The sequence below is a fragment of the Protopterus annectens genome, chromosome 1.part1 (assembly GCF_019279795.1).
Source record: "Protopterus annectens isolate FY-2018-M chromosome 1.part1, PAN1.0, whole genome shotgun sequence".
NCBI lineage: Eukaryota > Metazoa > Chordata > Ceratodontiformes > Protopteridae > Protopterus > Protopterus annectens.
This window is the reverse complement of record NC_056726.1, coordinates 753703208-753724995: the sequence shown is the minus strand read 5'-3', so window position 1 is coordinate 753724995 and position 21788 is coordinate 753703208. Positions and strand designations below refer to the sequence as shown.

Below are 21788 nucleotides of genomic sequence, written 5' to 3'. Positions count from 1 at the left end.
TGTGGTTGCATCCTGTATAGTTTACTATATCTAGGAGTTAAAAAATGATGTGTATTATGCACAGTTCTCTGCTTATGCAGCTTGGATAGTTTTGATAAAAAATATAGTCTCTCCTGTCTCCATAATATGCATTCGGATTTAACCCGAACTTCAATTATACCAACATTGTCCACTTTGGTGTTATATTCAGGATATACAAGTGTCAATCTAAATTTACTTCATATAGCTTCATGACCTTATTTATTTGGATAACTGTAATTACAGAGGAAAGTAACTTTTTTCTTGAATTTATTCTGTTATTCATTGACTATTACATTTCACCAGATGATCGAGTATTAATCGTAAGAATTGGATCAAGCGTCACAATCTTCTCTTGTTAACAGTCAGAAGTGTATTTCATACAAGAAGTAAAATGGGTCTTGGCAAGCCTCATCAGTCCATTTATGCATATATGTGTCATTGACATAACAACTGTATATATAAAGTAGGAAGTTTTACTGCCAGGCTGGGTTATGAGTTATGAGTCACCCAGTTATATTGGCTTGGCTTCTGGATTTTAGGTTTGCGAGTTTGTCAATGTACCAGGGTGGATACGAAAACAGGGACACTTTTGTCATCTACATTTATTTTCAGTATGTCACATAAGCCAATGCTTGGTCAAAAGGCAGCCATGATCATGGTGCGTTCTGAACCTGATAAAATAGTTCTCTTTTACAGAGAGTCATCTTTCTTTTTTTTTTTGCACGTAGCTGCAGTTCTAGCAAATAAAAGAGCAGCCATGTAGATTGTAAAGGGTGTCTGGGTCTACCTGCTTCCTAATTGCACTTAAAAGGTTCTTGAATATGTATAAATGATTACTGTCTTAAACCTATTATTCTACAAAAGTAGTGCATGGTATCTTTAATGTACAGCTACAATTAATGTCATTGAAAACAGGCAGAAGGGTCTACAAAAGAGTGTATTTCAGAAGTGTAGCATAGCACAGTAACACCCAGTGTTTGAACACAGTATCAGTATGGGCACGTGAAGCCAATTGCCTGGTGTGAGAATAAAATAAAGGAGAATGTGCATCCTATTGAGACACTGATTTTGCCTGATATGGTATGAGGAGTTCTTCCTTTTTAATAGCAGGACTGACACCGGCAGGTATTAGCTATTCATATAAAACATTCCCGAAATAATAACCCCCTCCCCTTTTACACATAATGGCTTGCCAGGGGCCCTACCTGTCCTGGTCTTTGTCATACTTTACTGTTTATTTATTTATTTGTTTAATGTGATTAACCAGGTGAGTCACAAAATGGGCTGTTAGGCTAGGACAGCTACAATAATGAATGCAAAACAGTATATCACATTACGTGTATGTTCACAATGTTACTGTGTTACTTGCATCGGTCTGATGGGTTACAGTATGTCTGTTCCAAAGCAGCAAGTCAGCCTTTCAGGGCAGAGTATGACACTGGTACTGACATCAGTGGTGTCAGCCTTCTTCCAATGGGTGGTGCATAGAAAGATGTCAACACCAACAGCAGTGCCATCAGGGCAGACAGTTGTACTTGCTTCTCTCTCAACACCTGCCCTACCTTCAGCTTTTTCTCAAAGTACAGCTGTTGCTTTGCTTTGCTTGGGCCCTCTATCTGCCCAATTTTCTGAGCAGCAGGTCTGAAAACATCATTCCATGCATCTCAGTGGCTTGTTGGATGTCACTGTGTTACTTATTCCTCTCAGACCCATCAGATGTTCATCATATTGATCACTGCTGTATACTGGTTATATTCTGTTAGGATGTAACAGCTGGCCAGCTTCCAAAGCTTCAGGGCACCTTCCACACACTCAAACTGTCAAGCAGCTCAAGCTGAGCTGACTAAAAGACAAGTTTGGGCTCTAAGTCCGTCAGAGCTTTAATGCCATTGAAGAGTATGCTTCTCTGAGGCATTGGAGGACTAATGTTCGGCTTGTGGTTTCCATTGCTGGGCTGATAAGTTCCCTTTATTGATGTATTATTACTTTGCCTTTATTAGTATACCTTGCAATCACTTAATCTCTGTCCTCACAACCTTCCATGCCTACTCCTCTTTATCCCCCAGTAAAGCACATCCTTTTGTTAACTAATAGAATTTTATCTTAGTATAGTATCTTAAAACTAGATTAACTTTTTCTCAGTAACAACTCTGTTTACTTAGTCAAATTTTCTGTTGCTTACTGTTTTTCACTCTATTTGTTTCACTCAGTTGTTGTTGTTGTTGTTGTCTTTCGGCTTTTTCCTGGTTAGGGGTCGCCATAGCAGAACTCCGGTCCGCTAATGATTGGCAGTAGATTTTCACGAACGCCGAGGTGCCAGCTCGACATTCAACCTTCAGCGAAGGCATGCCCATTTACGCATGTCTTTCGAATGCCCACCCAACCATGGGGAGGACATGCAGACTCCACACAGAAGGCACTCCCTGCACTCCAGCCGAGAATTGAACGGGAGAACCTCTTGCTGGGAGGCAACAATGCTACTGCTGCACCACCATTTGTTTCACTCAGTGATGTTGCTAATTATTTTTATGTCCTCTAAAAATGTAATGTACTGCACTTTAAATATGTTATGTCCTTAAATATGTTGTTTACTATACTTAATCTACTGTATTTTAACTTTATGATGATGTGGAGCTTTTCTCCCCAGGCTTCCACTGAAAAAGTGCTCTTGCTCAGTCTGTCAACAAAAGTCAAATAAATAAATAAATCTATGAGTGTTGTGTTTTAACAGACAGTCTTGATAGTGTAATATACTTTTAAATGGAGTACTAATTTTTCTGTCAATTTAAAAGTAGTGTAACTAACTGGAAGCATATTTTCCATGGAGAAATAGTGTTTGTTTTTCCTTTGTGGGGCAGGCATAGTGCTTTAAAGTTCTTTTTATTGTGCTTTTTCTGTCAAAAAAAAAAAAAGAAAAACAACTTTTGTAGCTTGGTAGTTTTACTGGTATTTACTGCTTGTCCTCCCCGGGAAAGAGGCACCATTTTCATCTTGACCATGGAACAGACTACCGGTCCCATGGTTAGTCTTTCTTCTAGCCACAAAAAGAATAAGATAAACAAACAGCCTTTGCCACCACAGCACAGTTTGCCTCAGATGCAGGTGGATGACTCTGCTGTGGCCATTTGTTGCACCTCAAACCTCTCCTCTTTTACCCCGGATCCCTCTAGTGTAGCACCTACAGCCATGTTCTCTGTGACTATTGGGGAGTCTCCTCAGTGGGCAAGGGAGAGAGACTCTTGTCAGTCCTGGGAGATGGAACAGGGAAGGTTTCCCTTTTGTGTCAGAATGCTGTTCCCATTCCTGGGGAAGCAGCAACTGTCATTATTAACAGAGTTGGCCCCATTTTTCAAAAGAAACAGAAAACCAAGCATGTATGTTCTCCTCCTCAAATTTCTTTGAGTAGGAGTAGTTTACTGTGTCTGGCTCAGGGTTTAATTCAGGTTATTGATCCTTCTTGTAAAGTAGTTTCTGGTAAAAGAAAGTGGGATTCCTCTTTTCCTGAAGAGATTCATGATCCTGAATCTAAACAGGGAGATGCTTGAATGGATTCAGGGTTTCTGTCACAGATTTCTAGTTCAGACTCAGAGGAGAGCTCAGTTTCTGATTCTCCCTTTTGAGGTTTTTCTTTCTGTGAGACTTTTGCTAGAATGTGCCAGTGTTTTCAGTGGGAGAACACTGAGAGTTCCCAGTCTCTCACTAAACACTACTAGTTGTTATAGAAGGATCTTCTAGAACCTATGCCCATTCTTCCTATTCTATCTGCTTTAGAGTTGTGTCTTTCGGCTTTTCCCAGTTAGTGGTCACCACAGAAGAACTCCGGTCCGCTAATGATTGGCAGTAGATTTTTACGTGACGAGTTGCCAGCTCTGCCGCACAACATTCAACGAAGGTATGCCCATTCACGCATGTCTCCACACAAAAGATGCTTTAGCTGAGAATCGAACAGGACAACGTCTTACTGTAAGGCGACAACACTACCGCAGCACCATCTGCTTTAGAGTGTGTGTGTGTGTGTGTGTGTGTGTGTGTGTGTGTGTGTGTGTGTGTGTGTGTGTGTGTGTGTGTGTGTGTGTGTGTGTGTGTGTTACTGCCTGCAGTTTTTCCTGATAGTCAGACATCTGTCCCTGAAAAGGCAGACAGGATATATAAAGTTCCTCAGTCTTTTAAATTTGTATAAATTATTCCCAAACCTGACCTATCAGCTGTAGCCTTAGTTGATTCCAATCCTACTCTTTCTGATAAGGATGGGAAAATTATCGATATATATGAGAAAAAAGTGTATACTCCTGCAGGTTTGGTTTTCAGAATTTTGAATTGTCAGGCTCATATGTTAAAGTTTGTTCTGACAAAATGTGAAAGTATTAGAAATGTTTTATCTGCAGTTTCTTCTTGTGAGGAAAAATCTGCTTTAAATAGCTTAGATCCAGTGTTGTCTATTTTTGTCCATTCAAACATGTGGGTGTTCGGATCCAGCAGGATTCGACCTTTGCACCAATCTCTAGGGTATTGGTTCCAGAGCTCGGACTCCTCCCCTACCCATAATACCCTAGGTTGAGTTAGATTTTCTGATCTCATTTTCCAATCAAAGTGTTCAGATGTGCAAAGAGCTCACTAATATTTTGCAAAAGTTATCTTCAGCATTACCACTCCTCTCCTACCACGAGAGTTTCTTTCATTAGTTTTTTTCTTCTTTCAAATCATTATGTAGTATTTAAAAAATCCTTTTTTCTGTATAGAGTTTTTCGGAAGTTCTTTTCTTCTGCAGCATTATTACCATTTTGTCTTATAACCTAAACTGCATTTTATTGTATTTTGCAGCTTAACATGGCAGAAGCTTCAGGCATCAAAAAGTGCTTTGAGTGTGGTCACAAGTTGCCCTCTCAGGACCCTCACGCAAAGTGTGTCTATTGTCTTAGTGTGGCTCACCTCGGCACAGACTGCCAATCTTGTGTTGTCTTTAGTGTCAGGTTTCTATAAACAAGGTGAGAATAACTAATTCTTAAGGGGCTTTTTCCAGCCCAGAAAGCAGGTTCCTCTTCACCTTCTCCTTTTTTACATCTTCCAGCAAAGAGAAGGAAAAAGCTAAGACGAAACCTCAAGAAAAAGAAAAGGAAAGAAGCAAGTCTCCAACCAAATCCTCAAAAAGGAGATCGCCGGAACCAACCATGTCTGTCAGTTCTGTCCCTAAAATACCAAGAAAGATGGAGCCAAAACTCCTCGGCCCAATACTCCTTCTTCAAGAATTTAGTTTTCACTGGGACTGGTGATGTCTAGGCTCCACGCAAACATTGCCAGAGAAGAGATATTCTCATCCATCCACTGTAGCATCATCCTTCAGGTCATCTAGAAGTCTTTAAGAGATGGACGTTGACATGATGGTAAGGAGATTTTTGAAGACAAAGATACAGCTCGGGGTTATCCCAGCACCATCCCCTGAGAATCTGCCAAACGTTGGCTAACTCAACCCCTCCATACAGGATTCTGTACCAATCCAACCTTTGACTTCTGGTTCATCAGAACTGATTGGAACCATAGCTCATTTGCCGACACTGGAGCGTCTGGCATCTTCAACACTGACAGTATCCCAATCTCTCTTGATGCCGATGCCATTGGATCAAGATGAGACTTGGATTTGCAGCTTTGGGGAAGTGATTCAAGTCTGAGGTTGTCAGAAACATCTGATCCCCTTGGGGCTCAGCTCTGGATAGCTCATGCCAGGATCTCCTTTCGAGCCAAGGCTAGTCAATACTGAGATTTCCTTTTTCTCCTCTGAGTCTAGAGAATCATCAGTGCAAATAGCAGCCTTGGCTTTTTAAACTTTCAAAAGGGTTTTGGCATCTTCCAATGATGAGGCTGCTACTACCACTCCAGTTCCACCCAGACCTCACCTACAATCTGCTTTCTTCTCCTCTACATACAGCCATACACAGAAATTAGGTACCAGGAGCTTCTGAGGAAATCTGCTGTGTCAGTTCCCCATCCAACTCTGATTCTTCCGCTTTACCCCCAGAAGGTGTTCCCAGAAAACGGACTTATAAGAGGAAACATTTAAACTCATCACCTGAGTCTTTCACAGAAGTTACTGACTTAGATGAAGGAGAGCATTCCCCTTGCTCCCTCTCTGAAGAGGTCTCTTTGGAGACATTTTAGAATTGATGAAACAGAGAGTGGGCTCGTCATCCCAAAACCCTGTTCTGGATGATTCAGTATTTTTTGGAGGCTTTTGGTTCTGGACCATCTCTGTCCTGAGTGGTACCACCCATTCACTCTCTTATAGTTCTAATAGCTCAATGGCTATGGAAGGATCCTGATGTGGTGGAGCCCATTCCGCAGGAGGCCAATTGTAAACTGCCTGCCCTGGCTGATAGGAAGCACTGGAATAAGGGACCACTCAGATCCACTAAGAAAAAGCTTTTGGAAGAAAGGTGCTTTATCCATCACTGTAATAGAGAGTGTAGAACAATGGATAGATATGGAAAGTGGAGTTACACTTCATTGACCTTTGCTCTTTGATCAGTGAACTATCTTGCTCATCTTATGAAATTCCAGAAAGACTTGACAAAGGAGATCTCCAAGTCTGTCTCAGGGGTATTGCTGGCAGATGTCCAAAAAACAGTGGATTCTCAGCTTTTGACCCTTCAGTCTTCTAATGTTGCCATGCGTCTGCTCTCTAACACAGCTGATGGTACAGCCAGAGTGGCAGGCACCAGCATCACCATGCACCACCACACCTGGATGGGATTATGTGATTTTGTGGAAAGCTTTAAGTCATTCTTCATTAATGCCCCTTATGATGGTTACACCTTGTATGAACCCAAGGTCAATGATACACTCACCAAGAGTCAACAAGATGGCAAGAGCAGTGGGAGTACGCTTCTCCACACCGCAAAGAGCATTCTCCAGAAACCAGAGACTGGAGATGAAGATTTGGTTCTGCAAATCAGAGTTCTTTCCATGACTCCCAAAGTGAAAGACCACCTCGTGGCAGAGGGGGCGACAGTTTCAATGGACAACAACCAAGAGGAAAAGGTGGATCGCAAAATCAAGGCTTTTGAGGTCCCTTTTCTAAGGAAGCCTTTCATAACCCCTGAACGGTTGTCCAACTGCTGCACTGTGGAGGCATTTGGGTGGGCATCTCTCCTTGCACTCCCAAGCCTGGCAAAAGATAATTTGTTTCAGTTGGTTCTGATGAAGTACCTAAAAGGAATGAAAGCGCTCATCCTTGTTTTTTAAAGTTTTATTCCGTGTTTATTATTTGTGTTTTATTAAACGGACTTTGTTTTACGTCTTTCTGCTTACCAGTTTTCTTCATTTTTTTTTATACATTTTTTGTCTTTTCACTGGTTGCTCTTTTTGCTTTGAAATCTTCCAAAATGTCAGTTAACTCCAATGCAAACCTTAGCTGTCATAGGATGCCACCTGAATCCAAAGCTTTGAATAGTCAGCCTCCCTCCAACCGGAGTTCAGTCACTATTTATAACAGCCCTTCTAGCTGTCCACCATCCAAGACCACCAGCAAGATTGATCCTATGACTTTTAGGTCTCCTGGCAGCCAGGATACTTTTAGTTCCTCTAGGAAGATATTACATGAGGGCATTGTAATGAACCTTATCAGTTAAATAGACACAATCCGCTCACCCACTGTATACAAAAATCAGAATTGCACAGGTATGCAGAAGCCACATCTGATGGTAGCTAACCCTCCCCATTGGTGACCAAAAGTCATTTTATCCAGGTGGACCCTTCTATAGCTACAATGACCATGGACATATCCCTTCTAAGGTGTGGGGGCACTTTGAAAGGAGGATGGTCCAAGGTACATGGTTGATGACAGAGGCCAATCTTCACATCAATATATTGGAGATAAGGGTGGCCCTCTTAGTGTTGGAGACATTTCAGGACCTACTCCCCAATGGTGTGATATCCATTCACACAGACAGCATGACTGTGGTATGGTACATCAACAAACAAGGAGGAACTCATTCTTACCCCCTCTGTCGAGAAGCCATGAGGGTTTGGTAGAGGAAGATATCTTCACAATGCTTTCTAATTGCAATGCACATCCTGGGGAGCACCAATGCACTTGCAGACAAATTGAGCAGAACACTTCTAATGCCTTATGAATGGTTCCTTAATCCTGTAGTGGCAGAAACAATTTTCAGCCACTGGTGCCAGCTGTCTGTGATCTCTTTGTTTCCTGTCTGAACAACAGATGCAGCAGGTACTTTGCCCTGCTATCCCCACAGGGAGAGTCATCAAGAGATGCTGTGGTCCACAGTTGGCTCCCAGGAATCCTGTATGCCTTTCCCCCATTACCTGTAATGAGCAAATTCATACAGAAAGCCATAAGTACAAGGCCAGCATTATTCTCATTGTATGCTTTTGGCCCTGACAGAGTTTGGTTCCCCTTCAAGTAGCCTGTTATAGTACATCCACCATGGATGCTGGATCATTACCCAGATCTCCTTTCCCTACCTGTAGAATATCTCTTTCGGATCACATGTTCATGAAATTAACCACATGGTACTTTCAATTTTAACATTAGCCAGAGATGCCAGGCTTCCTCCTTCAGGGTCAGCATTCTATCTGCTTCTCAGAAACTGTCTACAAGGAAAATTTATCACAGCAAATGGAAGAGATTTTCAATTTGGGCACATTCTAAAGGATTATATCTCTTTTCAGCACCTATGCCATCTGTACTTGAATTTCTGTCTGATCTCATTGAAAAAGGCTCCAGTTATGCAACTATTAAGATTCAGTTGGTGGCTATTTCCAATTTCCATGTCAGGGTTAATATGTCCATTGCATCCCATAAGATCTCTAAAGCTTTTCTTAAGGGCACATTTTCTATTAAGACCTCTCTTTAGGGATCAAGCACCTCCATGGGACATTACCATTCTCTTACATGCCTTTACGCAACCCTACTTTGAAACAGCTAATAAAGCATGCTTTAAATTTCTGACTTGGAAAACTGTTTTTCTAGTTGTTGTAACTTCAGCCAGGCGAATCTCAGAACTACAAGCCCTTTCTTTAACCCCCCCCCCCCCAATATGGTTTTCAATAAGGGCAGGGTTTCCCTTACAACTAATTTATTTATTTATTTATTTGCATTTGTTTTCCGGGATAGTCCACTGTGCCTAGGAGTGCCCATTTTCAGTGGAGGCCTGGGGAGAAAAGCTCCACATATTGCATATACATTGATGATAAAAAGTTAAGTTAACGACTGTTAACAGGTTCAAGTTACTAGTAAGCAACATTATGCAAAATACTAAAATAACAATGATTTACATCCAATTACTATATATATATATATATATATATATATATATATATATATATATATATATAGATATATATATATGTATATGTCAAGGACACATGCTCGACTAGCATATGTCCGAATCACAAAACATCGAACACACATACATGAAAGCGCTTAACATTGAAAAGCGCTTCCGTGTATGGTAGCTCAAAAAAAAAAAGAATCTACGTTTCTGCAGGGGGGCAATTATTCTCACTCTGAGATTGCACTACAGGGAATTTTCCCTTACCCACACTGTAGTCCGATCTACGAAACAGGCACACATACACGGAAGCGCTTGTTGATGTTAAGCGCTTTCGTGTATGTGTGTTCGATGTTTTGTGATTCGGACATACGCTAGTCGAGCATGTGTCCAGATCCCATATATATATATATATATATATATATATATATATATATATATACACACACACACACACACACACACACACACACACACACACACGCACACACATATGTCGATATACAATTAGAATTAGGCTTTCTTTTCTTTAAATTTCATCTTGTAGCTGAGGATGCATAAAACTGAGAAGGAGAAGAGTTAAATTAAGTTAAGATAGATATTTCATAGTATTAAAGTTGTTAGAAGAGGTTTCTAGTTTCATGTAATGCTGGAAGAATTTGAGCATGTACAGAGCCATAGTTTGGAGAGGTATTCTTGCACAGACTTCTTGAAAATGGTGTGGTTAGAAGTGGTTCTGATTGTGGTGGGTAAAGAATTCCACACCTTGGCTATAGCAATGGAGTAAAGAGCTCGGCCAGCTGTAAGGTTGGGTAATTCTACCTTTAGAAGACTTTTATTTTCTGATCTGAGGTATCTAGTGGGGTTGTAGGGGGACATTTAGTAAGGCTAGGGATGGGCAATCTTCTGGTTTAGTTATGATTTTATGTGCAGTGGTGAGTTGTAGGTAAGTTAGAAAGTGAGGTAGTTTGTGCCACTTGAGTTTTTGAAGGGATATACAGTGATAGGAGGTATGTGTAGCATTAGTGCCAAACTTTGCTATTTTATTGTAACAAGATTCGAGTTTGTTTTTTTTTTGAGAGAGTTGAATGCCTGTGAGCAGGGTACAGATGGTAAAAAAAGGAGGATGCTAGTTTTTTTTTTTGGTTGAGCAGTTGAGGTAAGTTATATGTCTGTAAAGCAGACCTAACTTTTGGTGGGTCTTTCTGATGTTTAGGATATGAAGGTCAAAGGAGAGATTTTCATCGATAGTAACTCCAAGAAGTTTACTGTGAGGCACTAATTTGACAGTGCTGTTCTGAGACTGAATAGTAAATTTTGACCTGTTGACCTGTTTACGGGGTTGGATCTTTTAAGGGTGAATAGGAGGAGTTTGGTTTTGTTAGCATCTTTTATGCCTAAGGTGGCATCTGATACTAACCTAGACTAATCTATACATCATCTGGTGTTCTTCCTAAGATTCTCCAACAAAGGGGGAATACTTACATTTATTGGACGTTCACAGACGATTCAGATTCTGTATTCGCAGGACAAAAGATCTTAGAAAATTTGAACAATTATTCATTTCTTTTGCAAGACCAAAAGAGAAAAGCAGTATCTAAAGTAACCCTGTTAACATGGCTTTCAGAATGTAGATTCTTCGTATATGAAAGAAAAAACTTGCCTTTAACCACTAAACCAAAGGGACACTCAACTAGAGCAGTTTCTACTTCTTCAGCTTTCAATAAAGGATTGACAGTTGATGACAATCCAAATGGCACAGTGGTGCAGCGGTAGCGTTGTCGCCTCATAGCAGGAGGTTCTCCAGTTCGATTCTCAACTGGGTACCTTCTGTGTGGAGTATGCATTCATGTGGGTTTCCTCTGGGTACTCCGGTTTAATCCCATGTTACAGAGACATACTTCTGGAGCATTTCTCCTTGGGCCTCCGCTGAAAATTGGCACCTGATGTTGTAAATCTTTATTCATTCCTTACTGTTAGGACATCGGTTCCATCCTCGGAACTAACATGGCTGTTACCAAGCTTGTGCCAGCCAAAAACTTTCAGCTAAGACCTATCCATAATCCCCCTCTCATAGTCTCTTCAAATCTCGTTTGCCACATTCCTCGTCAGACGTGCTAAGCCTTCTCTCTCTCAAGCTAAGTGTAGAGTTTTTGTGTTAATTCCTATTAATACCTTACTTTTAGTCGGTTTTCGCTAATTTTTCATCTTTCATCTGTAGACTACTATACTTTTTCTATTCCCTACCCTCTACCTTTGGTAGTTCCTTTTATACCATCGCTGGTACTGTCCTTGTCTCCTACCTTAGGTAGGCCCTCTTTCCTACCACTTGTGGTATTTCTAAGTACCATTGTTGGTACTCTTCACTTTCTTTCTATCTGGATATGAAAAAAATATATATATTCTCTTTAACTTTGCTGTTATTGTTTTTTGACTGTTTATCTTGTCACTAGGACTAGTGTGGTGTTTGTCATTATGTCTGAAAAAGCCAAATTGTGTTTTAAGCAGTGTGATAAGTGTGGGCATAAGAGGCCCAACTCAGACGGTCATGCCCGGTGCATTTATTGTTTATGTGTTGACCACATTAATGCTTTGTGTGATATCTGCTCCAGCTTCAGCAATCGCATTTTGGCTGAGCGTAAAAACAAGTTAATTTTGAAGGGTATGATGAAAACTCACTTCTCGGAGGTTGTCTCTGGGATGGAGGGCTCACCGCCTACTAAGACTAAAAAACACAAAGAGAAACGGAGTCACTTTGTTCCTACATCTCCATCCACATCGGAACCGAGTTGACACCGAGCTTCTCCGGCGCCTTCTGTGCAGACAACCTCGGCACCAGGCTCTGTCTTCTCCCTCAGTGCCATCTCTAATTTTGTCTCCTATTACTATACCAGCTTCGGCACCATCCTCCTTGGTGCCGTCCTTGGTTTTGACACCGGCTTTGACTACTGTACCCGCATCGGCACCATCCCCGGCCACAGTGCCGATAGCTTATACGGCTTCACAGACAATTACTCCATCGGTTACGAAGGTTGAACACCTTCCTAGAACCAGATATTCTCCAACTTATGACCCTTTTTATGGGCATCAATTTAGCCCCTTTCTTGAAAGACCTGACTCTCCTTCAGCAGCCTCCTACAGATCCACCAGGAGCCTTTCGGAACAAGATGTAGTGAGGGTTGTGGACCAGCTTCTGGCAGCTAGAGGATTGCCCACTCCTGCTAGGTCTTCCGTCCCCTTTGGAATGAAAGCTTTCATGGCTTACTCACCAGTATATCCCAGAGACTTCAGTACTGATGACCAGACTGGTGCATACTGTCTCGGCTCCGACTGCGGAGGTTCCCCTTTCGGCACCAATTACAAGTTCCATTGGAACCGGTGCACTCTCAGAGCAGTGATTGAGCTGTCAGCACCGTGGCTCCTAGTTCAGCGCCTATTTTTTTCGCTGGCACCATCTATGGTGACGGCTCCACCAGCAGCTACCAGTCCTCTCGGAGCTCCTCACCTGGAGGCGGGCTCCTCAGGGCGGGGTGTGACCCCAGTTCCGAGGTTGTCCTTCTCGGTTCCGGGCTCCCACTCCTCCTTGGGTGGGCCTGCTTTCTAGGTGATGGAGAGGGTCCTTGCCTCAACAGGCTCACAGTCAGCAGCAGTGGCATCGACACCAGAACCCCCTCTAGCATGCAGCTGTCCAAACCCCCTACTCTGGGATCCCAAGCATGGGAGCCGCAAGACCTTCCTTAGAAGGGAACTCTTTCTCCGGAGTCCTCCTCAGAAGATCCCACTGGGGAGCCACCCCAGCAGAAACAGTGCAAGAGGAAGCACCTTGATTCCCCTGAGGAATCTATCACTGAGGACACCGATTGCGATGAGTGAGAAGGGTCCCCATGGTCTCCCCTGGAAGACGTCTCATTTGGAGACATTCTTGAGATCCTTAAGTAGAGGGGAGAATGGGAGTCCTCTAACCCTTCTTCAGAGGAATCTGTGTTCGTGCAGGCCTACCGTGCTCGGCCATCTACTTCCTGGGTGACCCCACCTGTGGATGAGCTTGTAAAACTGATTGTACAGTGTGCCTGGAAGGCCCCAGACAACGTAGACCTTGTCCCCCGGAGGCCAGACAAAATTTTATCCACCCCTGAAGACCAGCCCAATTGGTCTAAGCAGTTAGTAGTTGATTCCATGGTTGTGGCGATGGCCATCAAGAGGGAACTGGCAGAAGATAGTTCCACTGTTCATCCCCAAAAAGGGAGTCTCAGACTATGGACAGACTGGGGAAGTGGACCTACGCTTTAGCGACCTTTGCTATTCGATAGCTTAACTATCTGCCACACTTCACTCACCTCCAAAGAGACCTAATTTTGGAGATGTCTGCCTCTTTGGCAGGGGTACTGCCTGATCAGGTGCGTGACACTGTCACCTCGCAGCTGGCTACCCTAGAATCTATCTCTAACTCCTTGATGCACTTAATATCTCACACCACTCATGGGGCAGCTTGAGCAGCTGCATTAGGCATTGTCATGAGACAGCATGGTTGGACGCTTTTGTGCGATTTTGCAGACCCCTCTAAATCTTCCTTCATCAACACGCCTATTGATGACTCTTCCTTTTTTTGTCCCAAAGTTAGAGACACACTATCACAAAGTGAGAAAGATGGAACGACCATGTCTGCTATAGGCATATGTTTTTCCAGCCCCCCAGAGATCCTATTCCAGGAACCAGAGGGGAGGAAAACTGTGGTTCAATAAGTCCCAAGGATTTTTCGTGACATTCGTGGTGAGCAATCCCCCCGGGGTAGAGGGGGCAACTCATCCGGAAGATGCCCCTTTCGGGGCAGAGGGGGTCCGCGCAACCAGGGAGCTAGAGATTCCTTCTCCGTCCAACCCTACCAGTGCTCCTGAACAGCGGCCCAATTGCTTTCCTCTCGAAGCAGTCGGGATTGATTTTCCCTGCACCTACAAGCCTGGCAACTCATCACTACGGATGCATGGGTGCAGAGAATAATATCCAGAGGCTACCATATGCCATTTGATCTTACTCCCAGACCCGTCAAATGAATCCCAGATGTTCCACCCAGTCAGAGGGAGGTAGCAGCCTTAGAAATCGAAAAGCTGCTAAGAAAGAGTCATCCAGCCAGTCCCACCAGACTAGAGAGGATCTGTTTTTTACTTGAGGTTCTTTTTAGTGTCAAAAAAGACAGGGGACTGGAGACCAATCCTGGATCTGAGCTTACAAAACAAATTCATAAAACCTCAAAAATTCCAGATAGTCACGGTACAGTCCATCCTCCCCTTTCTAGGAAAGGACAACTGGATGTGCTCTATAGATCTCCAGGACACACATTACCACATAAAAATGGACAAATGCTCCCGGAGATTTCTCCGCTTCCAGCTGGGAGCCAATCACTACCAGTTCAGGGTACTGCCATTCGATCTCTCGACAACCCCCAGAGTGTTCACCAAATGTATGACAGTTGTACTAGGTCATCTTTGACTACAAGGATTCCAGGTGTTTCTGTATCTACACGATTGGCTCCTTACCGCCACGACCAGGAATCATCTTATTCACAGCCTCTTTTACACTCAAGACCTTGCTGTTCGCTTAGGGATTATGATCAACATGGAAAAATCTCAAATGTCCCCAACAAAAACACTGGAATTTATTGGAGCAATCATCAACACAACATCATGTCAGGCTTCCCTTCTTCCTCACAGGCTCTCAAAAATAAGAAGCCAGATACAAGTCTTCCTCCAACAGACGTTTGTAACAGCACGCCTTGTACTACAACTATTGGGATCTATAGCAGCAGCCATTACCTTAGTTCCACTGGTGAGGTTTCACATGAGACTAGTACAGTGGCTACTTTCTTCACAATGGTCGATCTTAACCCATTCTGTTGATCAATTGATATGCCTTACAAATCTTTGAAAAAAGAAATGCTATGGTGGATGAAGCCAGAATCAAATCTTTGGTGTGGAACATTTTCCATTCCACAGCCCAGAGCCACAGTGACCACGAATGCTTCTCTGCTAGGGTGGGGGGAACATTTCCAGGGAAAGACAGTCCAAGGCACCTGGTCCCCCATGGAGGCCAATTTGTACATAAATGTCCTGGAATTGAGGGCATTTATCTTAGCGTTGCAAGCGTTCCCTATGTCCCTCCCTTCCGGGACCATTGCAATTCAATCGGACAACATGTCAGTCATCTAGTATATAAACAAACAAGGTGGAACCAGGTCTTAACCACTGTGTCAGGAAGCCATGAGAATTTGGCACTGGACGATAGCTTCCAACCACTTTCTTATAGCAACGCACATTCTCAGGAGTTCCAACCTTACTGCGGAAAATCTGAGCAGGAACATCCTGATGCGTCACAAGTGGTCCCTCAGTCCTTTAATAGCGGACCAGATCTTCCGCTGTTGGGGCAGACCTTGCTGCGACTTGTTTTCTTCCCCCCAAACATCAAATGCAGAAGCTACTTTGCCATGATCCCCCCTCAGGGGGAGTAACCAAGGGATGCCGTGACACACGATTGGCCCCCAGGTCTGCTGTATGCCTTTCTCCGTTACCCCTCATCCCGAAATTCCTCCAGAAAGCTCAAAGGTTGAGAAGCAAAGTGATCCTTATTGCCCCTTATTGGCCCCATCAAGTCTGGTTCCCTTTCCTATGGCCTCATCTAATTCACAACCCGTGGATCCTGGATCAATCGCAAGGTCTGCTATCTCACCCTCAGGGACTGATTCACCCAAGTCACCACAGCCTCAAGCTCACAGCTTGGTTTCTCCACTTCCGATGATTGCCAGGCTATCTGATATTTCATCTCTTGTCTGTGAGATGCTTCTGGCTTCACACAAACCTTCCACCAGGAAAATGTATTCTAGTAAGTGGGCTAGGTTCTCTACATGGGCCAAAGATCATGACTTAGACCCTTTCTCTATGCCTATTCAGAAGATCCTACAATACCTGACTACCCTTCTACATGCAAGAGCTTCAGCATCAACAATTACTGAACATTTAGCAGCTATCGCAAATTTTCACAATGGATTTGATAATTCTTATGTTATGTCACACCGTCTGTGCAAAACCTTCCTGAAAGGAGTATTACATGTTAAACCTCCTGTCAAGCCCCCATAGAGCCTTGGGAATTGACTTTGGTGCTTCAGTTGTTAACAAGCCCTCCTTTCAAACCTTCTAATTCATGTGATATGAAATTTTTGTCTTGGAAAACTCTACTTGTAGTAGCCCTTACCTCAGCGAGAAGAGTATCTGAGTTGCAGGCCTTAAGTGTCAAGAGACCTTACTTGATTTTCCACAGGGAAAGAGTGTCCCTACGTACTGACCCATCCTTCTTGCCCAAGGTCATTTCTGGGTTTTCAGTTAACCAATCCATTGACCTGCTGGTTTTCTTTCCTCAGCATTCTAATAGAGGGGAATATATTTTACATACCCTTGATGTTCATAGGCAACTTCATTTTTACTTGGACAGAACTAAATCTTTCTGAAAAATGGATCAATTGTTTGTGGCCTTTGTGGGACCCAGATTGGGTGAGCCTGTCTCCAAAGTGACTCTATCTTCCTGGCTTAGAAATGTCATTACCTTCATCTACCATCAGAATAAACTGTCTTTACCTTCCAGAATAAAGGCTCATTCAACTAGATCGTTGGCTACTTCTGTGGCTTTTCATTCCAGAGCCTCTATGGATGATATCTGCGCAGCAGCCACTTGGGCAAGACCTCATACCTTTGTCACTCATTACAAATTGGATTTGGCCTCCAGGGGACAAGCATCTTTTGGTTCTGTGGTACTCAGGAATATCCTTCCTTAGGGCCACCCAGGACTCAAGTAGCTGGAGACTCGGTCCTAACAGTAAGGAATGAATAAAGATTTACAGCATCAGATAAAGAAGTTATGTCTTACCATAATGTTCCATCTGTGTTGTAGATCTTTATTCCCTCCCTCCTTCCCCCTGCCTGGACTCCTGGTGGACTCTAGGATCTCCTTAGTTAAGGTATTTGCTCAGACAGAGCCTCCTACTGTCTCTTTTATTACTCCTATAATATAATGGCAGGAAAACTCAATCTGAAGAGACTCAGGGTGGCATTTTGGGTAGGTCTTAGCTGAGAGTTTTTGGCTGGCGGGAGCTTGGTAGTGGCCATGTTGGTTCTGAGGACGGAACCGTAGTCCTAACAGTAATGAATGAATAAAGATCTACAACACAGATGGAATATTAAGGTAAGACATAACTTCTTTTTTGTTCCAAGTTGGACTTTCCTGGTAAAGAAATAATAAATAAATGACATTTGTGCAGCAACTACTTGGGCAGTAATACACACCTTTGTACCCCACTGTAAGTTGGATGAACAATCATGGTCATGTACGTCTTTTGGCTCTACCATTTTCAGGAATGTCTTTCCTTGATACCATCCAGCTTGACAGCTTGGGATTCTGTTCCACATTTTTGAATGGATGAAAATAGACAACATTGGATATGAAAGATGTCCTTCCATTCACTGGTTGCAGTATTCTCAACCTTTGGGATTCCCTGCCTCCTGAAGCCCAATGTCTGGGCAGTATACAAAAGCCTACTGTTGCTTTAAGGTATGTCATATGTCATGTATGTTCCTCGTAAAGCATAAGGCATAAAAGTAATGTTTGGACATACCATACTCAGAACTTCTTTGCTGCCAAGCCAAACGCATCTCTTGATTATTAGATTGAATGTTTACGTCCTTTCACCCCCAAATGCATCTTCCAATCATTGGTCTGCATGCCTACATCCTATTTGCTGATCTCTGAGCTGTCATAGATAAGTGCCCCATTGGGTTTTCATTTTTTCTTGCCTATTTGTTGCTTCTAGGGGTTAATGTCATTCAATAAGGGTAAATGCCAGTAGAGGAGACAGATTCTCTATGAAGACAGAAATGACCAGTGTTTATTTTGACTTGGAGCCTCTCATAACTGTAAGTCCTGCTCTGTTCTTTAGGGCTTCATACTGAAGAGTTTGCATAGTTGGCTATCTTCCCTAACATTGTATCTAGAGAATTAGTGACTCAAGCATTTCTCTCAGGATGCCATGGAAGGAACTTCCTGCCCAAGGATCAGCCATTAGGGAAGAAGGTTAAGAAACCAAGCCTGGAATCTTCTGCTATCCAGCCTCCACCAGACGTTTCTCCTTCGGGCAGTGAGAACCCACAGGCTCATCCGGCTTCGTTGTCAGATACGACTGCTGTGACAGGGTTGGAGGCCGGTGGGGATCTAGGCTTCACCATGTCCAATAAGGCTTTGTAGACGTCCATTTCAGATGGTCAGGGGAACCATGGTTGATTATTTCCGAGGGGCCCAGGGGTGTTCCTCAGATTTTTAGTTTGGTAAGAAGTCCCAGATACTATTATTGAATGCTGTCCTGGGTCAGAGCCTTCTAAGTTTTACAGGGCAGACATCACATTAAAGAAAAAAACAAAAAAATAAACATATCTCTCCTGCTCCTAGGGATCCTTAGAGTGAGTGGCAGGCCTTCACTCAGGGTTTGTTTAATGCTTTGGCATTAAAACCTCCTTGGGGGGGGGGTTGTTCCAGCCCCCCCTTGGTCCTCTACTCCCCTTAAAAGGCCAAGGGAACAAGATTCCTCTGAGGAGGAGTTGAATTCTGATGAGGAATTCCTTCCTTACTCTTCCCAAATTCCTTTTCCTTCATACTATGGGTCAGAGAAGGAGGAGTCTAACAGTCCTGATACTCCCTTTGAAGTAATTTCTTTTTGGAACACAATCTCCAGGATGATGACATTTTTTTAAATGAGATTGCGCTCAGGTGTCTGAAATCCATAAGAGGTGCTATGAGTTGCTGCAGATGTAATCTCTGAAACCTTCTTCTATTCCGCCTGTTTTGGCTGCTTTGTTGGACACATTTTCTAATGCCTTTAAAGCTCCTGAATGTTCTTCATGTTTCACTGTTGCAGTCATTACATTTGGGTTATCTGCTTGCAGTAGCCCTCAGTCGGCCTGATTAACAAAGTCTTGGGTCCTGCGTCGGTTGCTGTCCCTTCTTCCATGACATCAGGTCGTCAGGGGTATAAAACATGCAGCCAACACCATTACATCAGTCTTTCTTGCCGTGCGGTGCCCGAAGCAGAAGCAGTTCGCAAGTGCCGGTCGGCCGACTCCTGAAATTTTCATTTTTGAGTTTCAGAACCGAAGTCTTCAACTAAAGCTAAGTACCCTGTTGGGGAAGCTTTTTCTTGCTCCTTACCAATGTCAGTAAAAGTTAATAATTGCATTACTTGTGGAAAGCAAATACCTCATAAAGATTTTCATTCGTACTGTATTCCTTGCCTAGGCCCTGACCACGACGTACCTTGCTGTTGGTTTTGTTCTTTATTTAATCAGCGCACTATCCATCGTCAGTATATTTTTGCCTCTAAATATTTCAGTTCTCGGCTTAATTATCCAGAAATGTTGTCGGTTAGCCATCCGACTACCGGGATTTAGAAAAAACGCAAAGATAAAGACAGGGACAGGCCGCCGAGGTCCAAAACTGCCGACAACTCTTCTCCTAAGCCAGTCACCAGTTTGCCGGTACTCAGTGAGGCGCTTTTGCAGCCCTTGATACCTGCTACTTCTGATTCACAGGCCTCTACTGAGACCCATTCAGAGTCCAGTATGCCGCGAGATGCTTCAACTATGGAACCCGCGGATGTCTCTATCTTGGATGGGTCCGGAGCCACTGTGCAGACACCGGCTTCTGAAAGTGTATTTAGGCCTACAGACTTGCATATTAAACCAACGCCTCCTTCTTCATTTAGGCCTAAATCTCGAACCATGCCTAAAAAAACGACGCCCAGACCGCATGCCCAAGCCTCTATGCCTAAAAAACAAATGATAAGAATGGCTGAAGATCTTATTACTCTAATCAGGGGAAGCCAACCTCCCCCTTCTAAGAGACTTAGGACTGAAGTTGTTTATGAATCTTCTGACCAGGATTCTGATTTTTCTGATTCTTCTGATGATCTGGATTTGCCCTTATCTACTTATGAGGATTATGATGGAGAGAACTGTATTCCCTCTGCTTCCCCTCCAGAGGATTTTTCTTTTGGTGAAACCTTACATACTCTAAGGGAGCATTTCCACTGGGAAAGCCAGGATTTTTCTGATTCAAAAAAGAGGCTTAGGGATTTCTTACTCTTGCCTCAGCATAGGCCTTTAGCTATTCCTCCTGTACTAGACATTGTTGATGATGCTTTTTTGGAATCTAGTTTGGCCCCTGATTCTTTGCTTCCTGCTCCCAGAAAACTTGACAGATATTACAGGGTTCCTGATTCACACAAGTTCCTTTTTAAAAATCCTATTGCGAATCCAGAGACTATTTCATGGGGACCTAAGGGCATTAAGGCTTCTACTGCTAAAAATCCTACTCATTCTGATAAACTCCAGGGCGCTGGATAGATAGGGTAAGAAGGTTTACACTTCTGCAACCTTGGCCATTAGGGCTTTAAACTGCCAGTTTCATATGTTAAAGTATCAGCAACATGTTATTGGATTGCTTAAACAGAAAATTATGTTGATTCCTGACTGTGCGGAAAATAAAGAATTACAGGATTTAATGCATTCTGCTGAACAGGTTGGAAAACATACTTTGCAATGTGGATTTGATTCATTAGAGGCCTCTTGCAGGGCTGCTGTTACTGGATCTGTGCTCAGAAGGCATGCTTGGCTTAAGGAGCAATCTTTGCCTGATCATGTTAAAGCTAAATTGTTGGATGCTTCCTTAAATCAGGACCGCCTGTTTGACAACAAGGCGGAGGAAGTTCTTAAAAAGATGGAAGATAAAGCTAAATCTATGAAAACTGTTAAAGATTTCTTACAAGTTCAGCCTCCTAGATTTAGTAGGCACTGGTCCTCTAAGAACTGGTCCTTTCCAGCCCCTTCCAGGTCTTCTCATGCCAAACCCAGACACAGCAGAAACCTCAGATTTCAGTCCCAGGGGACACACAAGACTAAGCAGCGGGGGGTTTCCGCACCCAAATCAGGGAGTAGTAAGCCTCCCCCCTATGGAAAATGGTCTCAGTGACTTGCTTTTAAAACTTCTAAGCACTTCCCAACTGAATGCTCCTTTAGGCGGAAAGACTGGTCTGCACGCCAAAAACTGGGAACACATTACCCAGGACAAATGGGTTTAAAATATAGTGTCCCAAGGATACAGATTTCACTTCCACACCTTACCAACACCAAGCGGGTGGCCAGACCTACCCCCAAATCAGTGGGCAGAGGCCCAAAATCAAGTACTCTCTCTCTTAAGCATGGGGGCTATTCAGTTGGTACCAGAAGAGGAAAAGGGACAAGGTTTCTATTAGAGACTTTTTCTGATACCCAGAAAAGGGAATACATGGCGTCCTATCCTGGACCTTTCTACTCTACATACCTTTCCGGTGATTCCAAAATTCAAGATGCTGACTCTTCACCAGCTGCTTCCTATGCTAGGCAAAGATGCATG

At 43.2% G+C, this 21788-nt stretch overlaps 1 protein-coding gene across 1 annotated transcript in view; it reads left to right on the top strand.

Annotated features, from left to right (window-relative positions):
- DNAI1 (dynein axonemal intermediate chain 1) overlaps positions 1-21788 on the top strand; it is a 2249827-nt gene that overhangs the window by 1572614 nt on the left and 655425 nt on the right. The gene's annotated exons all lie outside the window — the stretch shown is intronic.